We start from the raw sequence: 16,404 nt of genomic DNA on the forward strand, positions 1-16,404 counted from the left end.
CCAGCTGCAATTGTGCACAGCGAACTGGGAAGCCCTTACATCGTAGATCAGGTAAAATTGAGCCCCATTTTAGCATGGCTCAGAATTTGGGTAAATCCCGAGGCAGAATTAAATAGAGTAATTGTAGCAGACTGCTTACAAAGGGACAAGGGGTTACAAATCCTGTGGCTAAATTATGTCAAGGTTTTGCTAGAGGATATAGACCGGAAGGATCTTTTTACCAACCCGAACCTAATTTCTACCTCTTGTAAATTACAGATCAAAAAACTGCTGCTAGCAAAGTTTGCATTTCGCAGAACAGGTCCTGAATTGTTGAAGCGATCAGTAACTGCTCATTGTCTTGTGAGTAATAGTGAGGGTATGGAACCCTATCTATTTTTGATGTATAACTCGCAGGACAGGTTTTTAATGTGTCGTTTTAGGCTCAATATGTTACCAAATATATTGTCTTATCCATCTGGTTTTACTCAAACAATTGAGCAGAAGGGTGCCTGCGGCTGCGACAATAGGTCTCCGCAGGACACCCTTCATTTTGTACTTCTATGTCCTTTTTATCAGATACCTCGACGAAAATTTTTGGTGGCTATTTTGAAAGAGGCAAAGTTTCGTCATGCCAAAACTGCCTTACTCTTCTTACAAAGAGCAAACGATATGCGAACATTATGTTCTATTATGAATTTTTTAAAAGTGGCAGTAAGATTAAGAATTACAAGAGGTTAATGTTAAGGAATGAATGTATACCATACTATGTTTTATAATTGTGCACCTTTGTTTTTAGATAAAGTTCAGATATGCTATTTAATTAATTGTTTAACTGTATATATGTATTTTTATGATGGTTTTTAATCAGCGAAATAAAGATTTACTGAACTGAACTGAACAGTGAAACACCCATCATGACAGTCATCACACTAAACAACAAGGCATGCCACACACATCAGTAATAAGCAGAAGAGGACATTGAGATAGTGTGATAGGATTGTAATTTAATATTGCAATGCAGGGCTGCAGGACCACTGAGCTAATGTCCATATCTGTCCACAGGAGAGTCATTGCGCAGGACTGCGCAGGAGAAGGAGGGAAGGGCACCCCGTAAGGGAAGAACTGAGGATGCCAGCACAAGTGCAGGCCACAGCACTCAACCACCACCAGCACCAACCAGAGGCAGCCGTAACAGCAGAGCCAGCATCGACACTGCTGATTGACTCACACCACAGCAGGCCTCACAAGATCTGCCAGCCTCACCAGCAGCAACATCATCTGTAGTGGTAAGGCCCAGAATGCATGCTGTTGCCACTCTCCATGTCATTGAGTCGCCCTCTGAAGACACAAGGGGGGTGACACACCAACTCGTCCACTGGAGGAAACAAATCCTGGGCTGCAGTCCACCTATGAGGGTGTGCACACAGGTGCGAGACGCCGCAGGGCCCGGGAGCACAGCACAAGTCGGCAGGGTGATGGGGTCTTCGGAGGGCTGGAGGCCAGTATGGTCAAGGTGCAGTGTCTGCAGGGGAAGGCGATACAGTCTGTTCAGAGACAAATGCGGCACCTAAAACAGAACATGGTTAATATTGACAGGGGCGTCAGCTCTATGGCGGAGGGCATCAAGGAGATGGCAGAGGGCATGTGGGACATGTCCCAGTCTTTGATGGTACTTTGTGACAAACTGGACGAGGACAGGGCAAGAAGGTTCAGGGAGAGGCAGTACATGGAGCAGCACACCAAGGCAGTGAACCGCCTGACAACTGCCACTTCCCTGCTCTGCAGGCACTCGGTGGCAATGCAGGAGGGTCTTGTGCACTGCTGCACTGATGTCACCAGGGGGATGGGGAAGGTGACAACCGCACTGGAAGTGCTGCTGACCACCCAGTCAGCCAACGCTGGTGCACTAGGTGTGGGGGAGAATGATGAGACCACCAGCAGGAGCAGCATTACCCCCCTTGTCCCAGACACGCGGAGGAGCAGCAGGCAGCGTATTGCGGGCCCTGGCTCAGCAGACAGTGAGGAAGGCCAGCTGCAGGCATCCAGCAATGTTGTGCGTGGGCGCAGACGTTAATGCTGCCCACATATTTTTGAACATATTTAGGGTGAAGTAACCCATCACTACCTATTAAGGTTGTCACCATTTGGATTGGCATGGTGTGCCGTTTGTTCTTTGTCGTAGTGCCTAGTTATTAAACTACGTCATATACATGCAACACCTGGCTGTGTCTCCTTACTTACTCAGAAAAAGTTGCTTGTGATCTCTGCCCGTCTCTGTCTCCCATCTGTTGCTGCTGCTGTGTTGGGCTGAGGCTGTGCATCTTCATCATCATTATTCTCAATATCTGTTAATTCTACTGCTGTTCCTTTCCTAGTGGCAAGGTTGTGCAGCATTGCGCAAGTTACAATTATTTTACAGCAGATGAGGGGTGAGTACTGACGTGCGCCTCCGTTTTTGTGGAGGCAGCGGAACCTGCTTTTTTTAACAGCCCAAAGGTGCGCTCCACGACGTTGCGTGTAGATTTGGGTGCCACGTTGTAACGTCTCTCACTCGGGGTTGATGGGTTCAGGTAGGGAGTGAGGATGAATGAGCGGACTGCATATGCCCTGTCGCCTATGTGGAAAAGAGAGAGCCATTACTCACATGCACAACAACACCTACATCTGCAATATCTATCTGGGTGTGTCACAGTGTTTTACCTAGCAGGTATCCTTCTCCAAATTCCCCCGCTGTCAGGCGTGTGTAGATCCCACTGTTCTGGAAGATGTAGGAGTCGTGGGTGCTTCCTGGGAATTTGGCCACAATGTCTGTGATTATGTTGGCAGCATCATAGATTACCTGCACATTTATTGAGTGTGTGAACTTTCTGTTCCTGTAGATGTACTCAGTAGCTGCAGGTGGGCAGATTGGGATGTGTGTGCCATCAATGCAGGCGATCACATGTGGGAACTGTGTCATTTGGTAAAAGTCAGTCTTGGTCTTCAGCAGTTCCGCATGTGTGTCAGGTAAGCTGGTGTAATGATGCATTCTCTGCATCATGGCATCCAGGAACTTCCTGAAGAAACGGGACAGGCAGCTCTGGGACACCCCACCTAACGCAGCTATCACCCCCTGGTAACTGCCAGATGCAAGCAGGTGTATGCTACAGAGCACCTGCACATGTGGTGGTATGGCGTGCGCCCTTGGTGTTGGGTGCTCCAGGAGTGGGTGCAGGCCCCTTATCAAGTCCAGGATGGTGTGGGGGTGTAGACTGTACCTTTCATGGATCTCTGCCTCAGTAAGTTGGAAGAGTGTGATCCGCTGTCTGTAGACTTGCTCCTCCCGTCTCCAGTGCCTCTCTCCTGCTGCCTGTAGCCGTAGCCGCCTTCCTATCACATAGAAAGCCGCCATTCTGATCACACTGTTGCATTTTGGGGCCTGTTTTATGGCCTGCACCTGGTTACCACCTGCTTTCAATCCATGGTAATTACCGACTCTTAAATACAGAATTTCATGAAATTCGGTATTTTCAAAGTTACCTACATCTCTATTCTCATTTTCACTGTTTCTTATTTACCGATTTGGAAAATAACGATTCGGTAAATACTGATTCGGTAATTTTGAATTCGGCAATGATGAATCTGTATTCATGTCAAAACTTTTTTGTTCCCTTAGTACTCTGTCTCTTCCGCTCTGTGTTGTTTAGTTGTGTTGTGCTGCTACCTTGTCGGGCGCCAGGACGCTCCTTCGCTGGAGCATCTGTGCGCTTAATAAATACGCATAACATAACATAACATAACATATTTATCGAATCCTTAAATTTGGCCTCCTACATCTCAAATGCCTAAATACCGGTCGGTAACGGCAAATTTACCGAATTTCGGCCGTTACCGACCGGTATTTGGCTACCTACATATGGCCCAAAGTGTGGCATCCATGATTGGGTGCCACGCTGAGCCATGGAAACACGTGGACTTTGGTTTGCTGAAGCGGAGAGCAGAGAACCTGTTGTGCCTGCAACAGCAGCTAGGAGAAAGTGATTACGAAAATAGTGCCCACAAACAGTAAATAAAACATCCAGAGTACCAACACATTTAACAGGAGCAGTCCTCATGGGAGGTTATTATAAGAGAAAAGAAAGGTACTGAGAAGGGAATACTAAGCCTATTAATGAATTAAAAGCCACCATTTATAAATGGCAGTAAGGGTAGCCAATTGAAAAGATGGGTGGAAAGTAGGCGAAGCTTAAATTCCATACCTGGATAAAGCATGCCTCGAAGAGACAGTGCAAACGCGGCCTAGGCGAGACCTAAAAACAGAAGCAATAGAAAGTGCAAATCACTACCCAACATTTGAAAGAAAAATTGCACCGCAAAGAGACGCCATAGATGGGGAACCCAAGTCACCATGAGGAGCAGGGACCATGCCAAGAGACAATAAGCAAGGTAGATCAGCCATCTCCACTAGGAGAGGGAAAGAGTGTAAAAGGGAGTGAGTGTAAATGCATCCTGCCAGGTCACACAGGTTGAGCTAAACGATCTGCACGGGACGGGTACAAGTTCATTTGCCCCACACTGTGACTAGGAGCACAGGAGACAGCAGACTGATTGACGAAATGACACTGGATGAGAAAACACGCCCAACATGCCCCAACGAGCATAGAGGCGAATCCTCAATCCCATGTAGCATCTACATGGAATGTAATATTCCGCCCTCAATTGAGGTCGCTAGGGAGGCATGACAACCTCAATAGGGCTACCATCTTGAGACTTTTTCAATATATGGCCTGATTATCACGAATAACAAGCACAGATCTCCTAAGCATTCTGTTAGACCTGGCCCTTTTGACAGGTTTATCCCCACACCTTTTGCCTTTTGCCTCCTATTCTTCTGACCCTGATTTTGTTGGCTGTAGGATTCTGGGCACTTTACCACTGCTGATCAGTGCTATAATGCATATGCTCTTTGTATAAATGATTGGTTATCCACGAATGGCTGTTGTGTTGCTCAGGAACTAAGCTTTGGTGGGCTGGAGATAGAAGCCATTAGTGCAGAGTTCATCTTGGATGGTGGCAGCAAAAATGTGATGTCTAGTACTGAGAGAGAAGTTAATGCAACCAGAGATGGGGCGCCTGACTTGAAGGAGGGGGTTGACATATACCAAGGGGTTCAAGAATATGAGGTAGCTCCAGTGGTGCACAGGGTCCTTGGGGTTTATTGGGGAACAGGCACAGGGGTTCATAGTCTTAATAGTGGGAGAGACACTCTACTGACTGTAGATGAGAGGTACAAGGAGAAGGGTTCCCCCATGGTAGAAGTCCTGGTACGTGTGTTTGGAGACCGCCCAGAAGAGTGTGGGTTGAATGACAGAAATAGTCAGACTGTTAGGAATTAGAAACCTTGACATGTGGGATCCCCCCATGCAAATAGGGGGAATAAGAGGTCCGTTATCTACAGAAGAAAAGGATAAGAGAAGAAAGCTGAATCTATGCTTGTATTGTGGCAAAGGGGGTCATTATGCAAAAGATTGCCCAGTTCGCCCCAAAACACCAAGACTATCAGCCAGCAGCCTTTCTAGTTTGGAAAACTAGAACGCTTGAGGAACAGAGAGATCAATTCCTCAAGCTACAAACCCCAGCAGATCTCTACCAACAAACTATTAACACATCAAGTGGTAAAACACTTTACGTTACCTGTCACCCTCACTTACATGAATCAAAAACAGTACAACTTGTCTATTCTTTTAGATTCCGGAGCTAATGGAAACTTTTTTGACCTAAAACTCGCTAAACAACTGGGTTTGTCTTTTGTTGCTAAACAACAACCTGAATACATATGGGCTGTAGACGGGTCCGAGTTATCTTCTGGGTTGATAAGTTATCAAACCTTGCCTATGGTCATAGTTTTTAACAATGGACATTCGGAGAGTATTGTTTTTGATTTAATAGATGCTCCAAATTTCGGTGCTATTTTGGGAGTTCCATGGTTACAGGTACACAACCCGTTAATAGACTGGGTAAAAAGAACTGTCACCTTGATATCCCCGTACTGTAAAGCCCACTGTTACCAAGAAGCCATAGAACAAGAACTCCCGTTATATTGTGCTGTTCAAACAGGGGCTGACCTGAGACTACCTGACCATTATCTGGATTATAAAGGCGTATTTAGTGAACAAGAAGCTACTAAGTTGCCTCCGCACAGGAGCTATGATTGTCGCATCGACTTAATACCCGGTGCCGACTTGCCCTGTAGTCGCATTTACGCCCTGACTCCCTCAGAAACAGATTATCTGAAGGATTATTTAGATGACATGCAAAAAAAGGGGTTTATCAGGCCCTCTACTTCACCTGTGTCCTCCCCTCTGTTTTTCATTGATAAAATTGAAGGTGGGCTCAGGGCATGCCTGGATTACAGAGCATTGAATAAGATTACTATCAAAAACAAATACCCACTTCCTCTAATTCCTGTCCTCCTTGATCAAATTAAAGGAGCAAAAATCTTCACCAAAATCGTTCTCAGGGGTGCTTACCATTTCATACGCGTCAAGCAGGGTGACGAATGGAAAACCGCCTTTCGCACCAAATTCGGTCTTTATGAATATTGCGTCATGCCGTTTGGTTTGTGTAATGCGCCTGCGGCGTTTCAATATTTTATCAACGACATCTTAAGGGAATATATCGATATTTTCGTCATAGTCTATATTGACGACATCCTTATATTCTCACAGAATGAAACTAATCATGTGAAGCATGTTCGGAAAATCTTGAACAAATTGCAAGAAAACTTCTTGTTCGCCAAATTGGATAAAAGCGTGTTTCACACTGCAGAAGCGGACTTTCTGGGATTCATAATCAAGCCTGACGGCATACAGATGGACCCCAAGAAGGTGGAAGCTTTGGTTAAGTGGACGAGTCCTACCTCCATTAAAGAAATACAGTCTTTTTTAGGCTTCGCCAATTTTTATCGGCGATTTATCGACCGCTTTTCTGATTCTGTTTCCCCGATTACAAAACTTTTGAAAAAAGGGGTGCCTTTTGTATGGTCGGCCGAAGCAGAGCAAGCCTTCTGTGACTTAAAAGACAAGTTCACCACTGCTCCTATCCTTCATCACGCAGATAACACACAACCATTTTTTGTGGAGGCGGATGCTTCTCAATATGCTGTAGGGGGAATTCTTTCCCAGAGAGACACCGAGACAGGACAAATGCATCCTATAGCATATTTCTAAAAAACCTTATTACCTGCTGAGAGAAATTATACTATAGGAGAAAGAGAACTGTTGGCCATTAAGCTATCCTTTCAGGAGTGGAGACATCATTTGTTAGGATCCCCCCATGTAGTCACCGTTTATTCAGACCACAAAAACCTTCAGTTCTTTAAATCTGCAAGAGCTCTCACGCCAAGGCAAATGAGGTGGCTGTTATTCTTTAGTGAATACGATTTTCTGATCACCTATCGACCTGGGTCACAGCAGGGAAAGGCTGATGCTTTGTCACGTTTAGGACATGAAAAAAGCACAGACAAGGAACAACCCCTTCCTATTATTCCTGCGAATAAGATACTTGGGGTGGGAGAAAAAGACTACAAACTCCTTGATGATATCAAGGAACATCTCCTAGCCATGCCATCTGAAGACTGGTTGCAAAATCCCCTGTATTACCATGAAGATAAACTGTATGTCCCTACTTCCGCTCTTCAACAAAAGATCATAGAGTGGTGTCATAGCAGCACCTTGGCCGGACATCCTGGCAGTCGTAAAACAAATGAGCTGTGCCACAGATGGTTTTGGTGGGAATCCATGTCCAAAGATGTGTTAGCCTATGTATAATCCTGCGCCACCTGTGCAAGTTAAAAGGCTTCGCATTGCGCGCCTACAGGGCCCCTAAGACACCTAGCCATTCCTCCATCACCATGGCACACCATAAGCATGGATTTTATGAATGAATTGCCCTCCTGTCAAGGTTACACCACTATTTATGTAGTAGTGGATTTGTTGTCTAAAATGGGACATTTCATACCTCTGAAAAAACTACCTTCCTCTAAAGAACTAGCGTCTGTTTTTTTGGACAATATAGTAAAACTGCATGGATTACCCACAGTTATCATCTCTGATAGAGGTCCCCAGTTTGTCTCAAAGTTCTGGCGGGGGTTGTGTTCCGTTCTGGGTATTGATCACAGACTTTCCACCTCCTATCACCCCCAAACAGATGGGCAAACAGAAAGGACAAATCAGACCCTAGAACAGTTCCTGTGTTGTTTATTAACATCCATTCCATCTACTTGGGTTCAAGCTCTTCCATTGGCAGAATTCGCTTACAACAATTCTAGTCACTCCGCCAAAGACGTCTCCCCTTTTTTCTTTTTGCATGTGCAACACCCTAGAATGATTCCTATTGTGTTACAGCAAGATGAAACATCTGTACCAGCACTAGATGAACATCATGCACACATTCAGGATGTATGGGAATCAGCAAAGACAGAGCTAGGTAAAGCCAAAGAAGCCATGAAAAGACAAGCGGATAAACACAGAAGGGAAGAACCTATGTACACAGTAGGAGAGAAAGTGTGGCTGTCCACAAGAAACCTTAGGATGGAAGGTTCGAAAAAATTCCAACCTAGGTTCATAGGTCTCTTTCCTATAGAGAAAATCATATCCCCTGTCACCCTGAAACTGCAATTGCCCCCATGTATGAAAATACATCATGTCTTCCACAGTTCCTTGATCAAAAAATACCTACCCTCCGTTGTCCCTGAGATTCCTCCTCCCCCTGTACAAATCAATGGTGAAGCTGAATATGAAGTACATAAAATTCTGGATTCCAGGAAATCTAGAGGCAGACTCCAATACCTCATAGATTGGGTAGGGTACCCCCCAGAAGACAGATCTTGGGAGCCCGCTGAAAACATCCATGCAGCCAGATTAATCAGACAATTTCACAGACTCCATCCCTCCAAGCCTGGTCCTGGGAATAGACCTTTGAGGAGGGGTACTGTTAGGAATTAGAAACCTTGACATGTGGGATTGGTGCAGAAACTCCGGTATTTAGACCATAGCCCTAACCACTGTAAATTCATAGCATTTATTGATGCTCCCTAGCGCAAGAAAAGAGGCGCGTCGGAACGTAGCCGTTGCTTGGCTTACTGTTCCAGTACCACGCCCCCTTTCCACTTCCTGGTTCCTGATCGCGTCCTCCGTGGCGTGTTGCAGATCCCTCTGGGCGTTTGTGGAGAAATTCCTTCCTGCATCTTGCCGCCGTCTCTTGCTGCAGTGCCCCGCTTTCCTTGTGCTCTGTGAGAAAGTTCTTGCCGGTGTTCGGCATTTCTCTATTATCGCGCTCGAGCAAGCTTTGGTTCTTTCCCTACCTTTCCTCACGCATTGTGCGGGCCTCCTGCTCGACTCCTTTCCTTAACCGCCGGCTTTGTGGCACTAAGCAACCTTATTTCTCCCTTTTACATTTTGATTCCTTCTGAGAGAGAGCGCTCCGCCCTGGTTGTCCCTAAGGGCCGGGTGTCTCTCCTCCTGAGTGTGTTTCCACTCCGCTGTTCACTCCCCTTCACAGCCGGCTGGGACACCTCACTCCTTAACTTGTTTTCTTTTGTGTGTCTGGTGTGTGAGTCCTTTGATAGTTCTGTCCTTCCTGGCCTGTTATTTTTGGGTCTACTGAATTCCCTCTTCACAGAACTCGTCTATATGGCGATCACGACCTTCATTTGGGGTAAGAATACCTGGTACAACCCTGCATGTCAATGTTTTAAAAGTTACAGTGATATCTAGATAAGAGTGCATATTACCTAGTGCTACCTGGTTTTGTTTCCTAGCCTGGACCACCACCTGAGACTCTTCCTACTACAAGCTGACCCCCTCGTATGAGGAGAGTGGTGGACACTCCTTGGGTTATTCCCTCATACTTTTAGGGGACAGTAGACAGGAGTGTGTTTCATATCGCATTCTTGCTTCTGTGTCCTGGAGATGGAGGGATTCTTCTTCGTTCCCGTGGAAGTTGGTCAATTTGTTAACACAGACATTGTCATGCCAGTCTCAGGAGGGTGATTTGAGGTACATTTGTGAGACACTGGATGGTGAGGTGAAGAGGGGAAACATCCTTTACAACGCAACTTTTACCACGCAGTGCCTTTACGACGCAACTTTTACAACGCAAACCATTACAACGCATTGCGCTGGGGGGCGCTCTAGGATAGGGAATAGATTTAATTTACTATCCAACACCTTCCCTACTATCCACGGGGACTGGAGTTGGAATAGTACATTAAACTATTCACTATCCAGTGCCCCAAATCACAATGCGTTGTAAAGGTATTCGTTGTAAATACCGCGTTGTAAAGGCATGCGTGGTAAAAGCATGCGTTGTAATGTCATACATCCGGTGAAGAGTAACGTGGTTAAAACATGTGAGGCGCAATGTGGCTCAATTGTTGGAGAGCATACAAGTCCCTTCTTTTCCAGAGCTAATCCAACACCCAGTGGAGTATGAGGTCTCTGATTCCAGGGAGCTTACACTAGAGGCAGACCTTTTGATGGATTCCAGAGGGTCTGATGAGATTTTTGGGAGTGATCCTGAAGGAGGAGGGGCAAGTTTTCCCCAACCAGGTGAGGCAGGGGAGGTTCAGAATAACCCAGAAAGGTCCCAGTGTAGTGGGATAGGTGGAGACCCATGTCCTGTCTCTAGAGGGAGTGGGGGTGGGCAGAGTTCAAAGGTATACGCAAGGTGTCCGTAACCCAGTCCCGGAGCCTGGTTGGTTCCATGAGAGAGCACCAGGAGGGTGGCCTAGTTTGTACCGGGAGGCCATCTCCTAAGGGGATCGCAAGATGTCAGGTGAGCTGGGGGGGCTGCTGTAACAAGTGTCCCACCAGTTCTGCTGTATGGCAGCACCATTCCAGTTCGGATAATGCATGAGTCCAGAGAAAGGGGTGAGGGGGGAGACAGTCCCCAGTGGAAGGACCAGTGGGTATGGGGTTGCCAGCTCTGAGGACAGAGCACCCCAGGATTGACCCTGGTGAGGCCACTTCTGGCCTGGGGGTGGTGGGTCTTCATACACTGTCAGGTGGACAGGAGGCTGGAGACCTGCGCCAGGCAGACTCTTGCACAACTCATGAGGAGTGTGTTCTTCTTTGGGGGGGGGGGGGGGGGGGGGGGTTTGGCGTACTCCCTAGAAGTCCTGGGTTGCCAGGCACAGGTCCAGCCTATCGGTACAGACTCTGGGTTGAAGGGCTAGGTTCAGGGTGTCCCCCCCTGACCTGGAGGAAGGGGTGACTGCTAGCAGTGCCCTGACCGGTTTGTTTTCTGGGGGTACCACTCCAGGTGGGAGGGTGAAGAGCCCCAGGGAAGAGGACAAGGTGTGGGAAAGCCCACCCTGTCTCCTGTCCAGCCTCAGGGTACAGACCCTGGGCTGGTGGGTCAGTGTCAGGATGTCATCTCTGACCTTGCAAGAGGGAGATTGGACAATGAGTGCCAGTCCCCTGGGGCTACTGGCCCCCACTCTCTGATGCCACAGAGGTTAGAGAGCCTCAAGAGGCCTGAGGCCTGGCTCTCGTCAGTGACAGGTGTCAGTGGCCCATATGGCTTGCTGTCCTGATGGCCAGAGTTATCCCTGGGAGGGGACAGGAGTCACACCCTGAGGGTGGACTAGGACACACCACTGTGTTGGCCATGTGGATACTCTCTGCCTGCTGGGACACCTCTGTGAGCAAGGCAATCTTAGGCGCTGCACAGATGGGGTCCACAGGCATGGAGAGGGTTCAGGAAGGCGTGGAACTGGAGCAAGCCCCTGCTGTTGCGGGCCCGGACCCATGTTCTATCGCCCAAATCAGGGAACTCCATCAATGTGTTTGATTGGTTCCCCCTGGCTTTAGGCTTGTAGGGGTGTTTTATAAGACTTGACCCTTTTGACAGGTTTAGCTTCGAACATTTTGCCTTTTGTCTCTTATTTTTCTGACCCTGTTTTGTTGGCTATAGGATTTTGGCACTTCACCACTGCTGATCAGTGCTAAAGTGCATATGCTCTCTGTGTAAATTGTGATATGATTCATTATCCATGATTAGCATATTTGATTTACTAGTAAGTCCCTAGTAAAGTGCACGGTGTGTCCCAGGGCCTGTAACTTAAATACTACTAGTGGGCCTGCATAACTGGTTGTGCCACCCACACGAGTAGCCCTGCAAAGGTAACTCAGACCTGCCACCACAGTGTCTGCACATGCAGTTTTTAACTGCCATGTTGTCCTTTCAAGTGCACCCACTTGCCAGGCTCAAACCTTCCCTTTTTTAGGTCTCGCCTGAGCCAGCGCGCATGCGTTGCTCTGAAAGACTTTTTGTAAGGGCTTCAAACTGGTACCACAAGCTTGTGCGTGTGTTTTTTTGTGGGCTCCCACGCTATTGGCCTTTGCGTGCGTCTTTCTAAGAAAGACAGCACGCAGCTGGCCAAAGGTGGGTGCATGTCCCACCTTGCCTGGAATTGTAGCCGCCCGCGGCCTACGGCTTGTGGGTACGCGCAGCCTGCCACACAGCGCCATCAGTTTGCAATTAGCTGCATTCCAGTATCGAGTTACTAATTAACCCAGCGACCTTTCACTTTCGCAACCGCGCTTGTTTACACTGCTTGTTTTTTAACGTGCCTGTGCTAGGAGTCCCTCTTCCATTTCACTGAGTGTTCTCTCAATCTGTGACCATCTGATTAGTGCACCCTGGGTCCCAGGCAGGATGCTTTCAGTTTCTTTGTAGATTTCCTAAGAGCACAGCTTCTCCAAACACCAGGATGTGCTGCTGGGTGGAAGAGGTCTGTCAAGGGCATTTTATTTGGTTCAAACATTTACCCCTGGTGTTAGTAATGGGCAGGTTTTATTGGGAACGTGTGAGTAATCACTGCAGGTCGTAAAAGTGAACTTTTGAACTTGGGCAAGGGCCTTGGAGCAATTATCTGAAGTCATAACCGTGAGAAAGCCTGCATTACAAAGGGGTTTAGGGGCATCAAGTAGAGAAAACGTGCGCCGAGAACTCGCACGTGTTTGCTTTAAGTGTACGTCTCTAAACACACCGGAACGTTACATGGAGTCACCCCACATCTGTGCGTTGTGAGTGTGACATGTTACATCTGTGCGTTGTGAGCGAGCATCTCAAAACCCACCGACTGTGTCAGCATTATAGCTACATGTGTGCAACAGGAGCATGACGACTGTGATGGCTGTGTTTGGAAGAGCAGCGTGTGTTGGACCCTGTAAAGAACCGGTTACAGAGGCCACGCACCCGCCTTTATACTGGGACTTTTATATGGCTCATCCCAAGGGAGAAAGCGGATTTGCACAGACTCACACGGTTTGTAGTACTCGAGAGTAGAAGCCAGGATTAGAGCTCTGCCTCCGGGTTCTAAAGTTCCTCAGGACATGTCAGGCTTGTTACTTTGTTGAATTTATTGAAGCAAGCGGCCCAAAAGTTAATTTACCTGCTGTTGTGTATGGTGGTTCGTTGTTGTTATATATAACAAAAGAAAAACATGATTTTTAGAAACAAATGTTACATTAAATTCCTACAGTTTTACTTACTGACCATTCTACCAAACTTTAACACAGATCAAGACATTTAGAGGCCCTGAGCACTTTACTTACAAGATTTTGGTGCCCCAGATATATCTAACTCAAAATATAAACGATAATAAACCGTAAAACACAATTTTATTTTTCGAAATGAAAAAGGCTTACAGTAAGATGGAAAAGAATGTTTCTTTTTTGTATACTACCACTTTATAGGTTCAGCTGCAGCATGTGCAGCTTTGCCCCATATGGTCCATGGTAAATCTGGCAATGGAAAAGTTCTGTGGTGCCCCCTCCCTTGATGCCCTGAGCACGTGCATATTTTGCATAATGGTTAATCCTTCCCTGCACAGATCAATGCACAATGCCATGTCCGCACTTAATTTTGATTTCGGTGTTTAAAGAGCTTGATTTTCCGAGTGTAAATTCCAGCTAGAAGTCACAAAACGTGAATTTACATTTGCTGATTGATTTTCTCACACCTATATATGCACCACTGTAGTATACTTTTATTTTTTAGGTAAGCTGTGACATGGCTAGGGAGGGTCAGGATACCTTTTACAGAGATGGCTGCCTGTAAACTGCTCTTTTTTTGTCTTTTTAAGAAATGCACATTCAGGTGGAGACCTTCTCCATCCATAGGCAGGAGACTTGCACGTGTTCTGTTAGTTTAGACCATGGGTACTCATAAACATTTTCCCAGGAGCCAAAATGTTTGTCTTTTTATGTGACTAAGGGCTGCATTGATGCCAGCAGGGTGGTGGTTGGGCTATGGGGTATGGGGTTGGCTTGGGGGGATGGGGTGTTGGTGGGTGTTTGTGGTATGGTGGGTATAGGAGACACTGAATATATTTATACCTAGTGGCTGAACAGAACAATGTGAAACCCGAAAACATAGGATTACTCACGGCTTCCTCACTTTACCAAATTGTGTCATCCTAGACAACTGTTTTATTACACTTTCCCTCCCTTTTCTTCATTACTACATATGAGGACCTCGAAATACATCACTTCAGGATGTGCGCTTTACAGAAGCTTCTTCTGTATTTGATTTAATAAACTATAATGTTGTTTATATATATATAAGAGGAACCCAGGCCACCCAGAGGGTGCACGTAACACCTGACCTGCCTCTTAGTTCACTGTTGGCCTTGTTGTCAGGGAGGAGGGAAGAATGAATCTTTCCAAATTCACGTTTGGAAACCATCACTTTTTAAAATAATACTTCTCAATGCACTCATCTAATCTCATATACCAATTATATATGGTTCTGCATATTATTGATATACCCTTTTTGAATTTTAAAAATACTTTATCATATTTTTACAGGTTTGTTGCAATATGTTTTCATTTTACCTTAACATAAAAGCGTTTCCGTTTATTTGACGTTTTTGGAATGTTTGTTTTGAGTTGAGCCAACAGCCCAGGCCTGCTGTTGACCAGGGGGCCCCTTGCGGCCCTGGGGCCATACTTTGAGTATTACTGGTGTAGATCATGTGGCCGCTTGAGGGCATGTCACCATGGCTGGGACAGGCCTGGTCAAGGTATAATTGAACCTTCTCTGCGTCCAGCCATTGAGGGCTGGAATAATTACACAATTTTTGACCATTCCCATTGGTCAAAAACAAGTGTAAACTTACTTCCAGGGCCGGTCAGGCTACCTGGGCAGTTGTGTGTGCTGCCGTGCTGGGGGCTAATTTCGGTGATGGGGACCTGCGTGTGCAAAACGAAATTCGTTTTGCTTTTTTTATTTCAAATTACACGCAGGTCCCCATCAACGAAATAAGCCCCCACTGCAGAGAAATTAGCCCCTAGCTCGGCAGCACACACAACTGCCCGGTAGCCAGTCCGGCCCTGCTTACTTCAAACACAGGAGTAAACGTGTCAGGTGTCACAAAGTGGCCTGTAAGCGCTATGTTGAGTTCTGGAAAAAAGAGTTTTAGAATTCAAAGCAAACTTGCAGTGTCACGCTTCATTACGTCTAATGTTACAGAGACTCAGGAACACAGAAGAGGCCAACAAATAAAGACCAGTGGCCACAGAATTTAGTGAACATAGAAGGGTACAGAATGTGCTTTTTTTTTTCGATCAGTGGTGTTTAACCTGTGATTAGCAAACCCTTGGGGATCCGCGATTGTTTAGAAAAATATTAACAGATTAATAAAGTATTTTTACATAATACCGCTAAATTGAACATTTCAAAATGCGAAGGAATTTCAAATTGGATGCTAAAAAGTATGTAACCGTCCTTCGCTTTATTTGAGGGTGCAGTGAAAGCACAGAAAAGAGAATCTGGTATGGGCAAATACACTCCACATAATGCAACTCAGTGCCATGTAATGATATGCTACATAATTACACTGTACTCAATGCAACATACACCCCAAATAATACCACTCAGTGCCACATAATTACACACCACATAATTACACTCAACTCAATGCAACATAAATACGCTCCACATAATACCACTCAGTGCCACATAATTATATGCTACTTTATTATTACACTGCGCTCAATGCAACATACACTCCAAATAATACAACTTAGTGCCACATAATTACACTCTACTGAATGCAACATACACTCCACACAATACCACTCAGTGCTACATAATTATATGCTACATCAGTACACTGCACTCAATGCAACATACACTCCATATAATAACACTCAGTGCCACATAATTACTCACCACATAATTACTCTACTGAATACAACATACACTCCCCATAATACCACTCAGTGGCACATAATTACATGCCCCATAATTACACTCTACTCAATGTAACATAAATACACTCTACATAATACCAGAATCAGAAAAATGCTTTATTCGATTTTAGCAAATGTATAAAATCATAAAAGCAGCAGTTAAAAACAGACAAATTCATAC

Source organism: Lissotriton helveticus, chromosome 10, assembly GCF_964261635.1.
Source record: "Lissotriton helveticus chromosome 10, aLisHel1.1, whole genome shotgun sequence".
Lineage (NCBI taxonomy): Eukaryota > Metazoa > Chordata > Amphibia > Caudata > Salamandridae > Lissotriton > Lissotriton helveticus.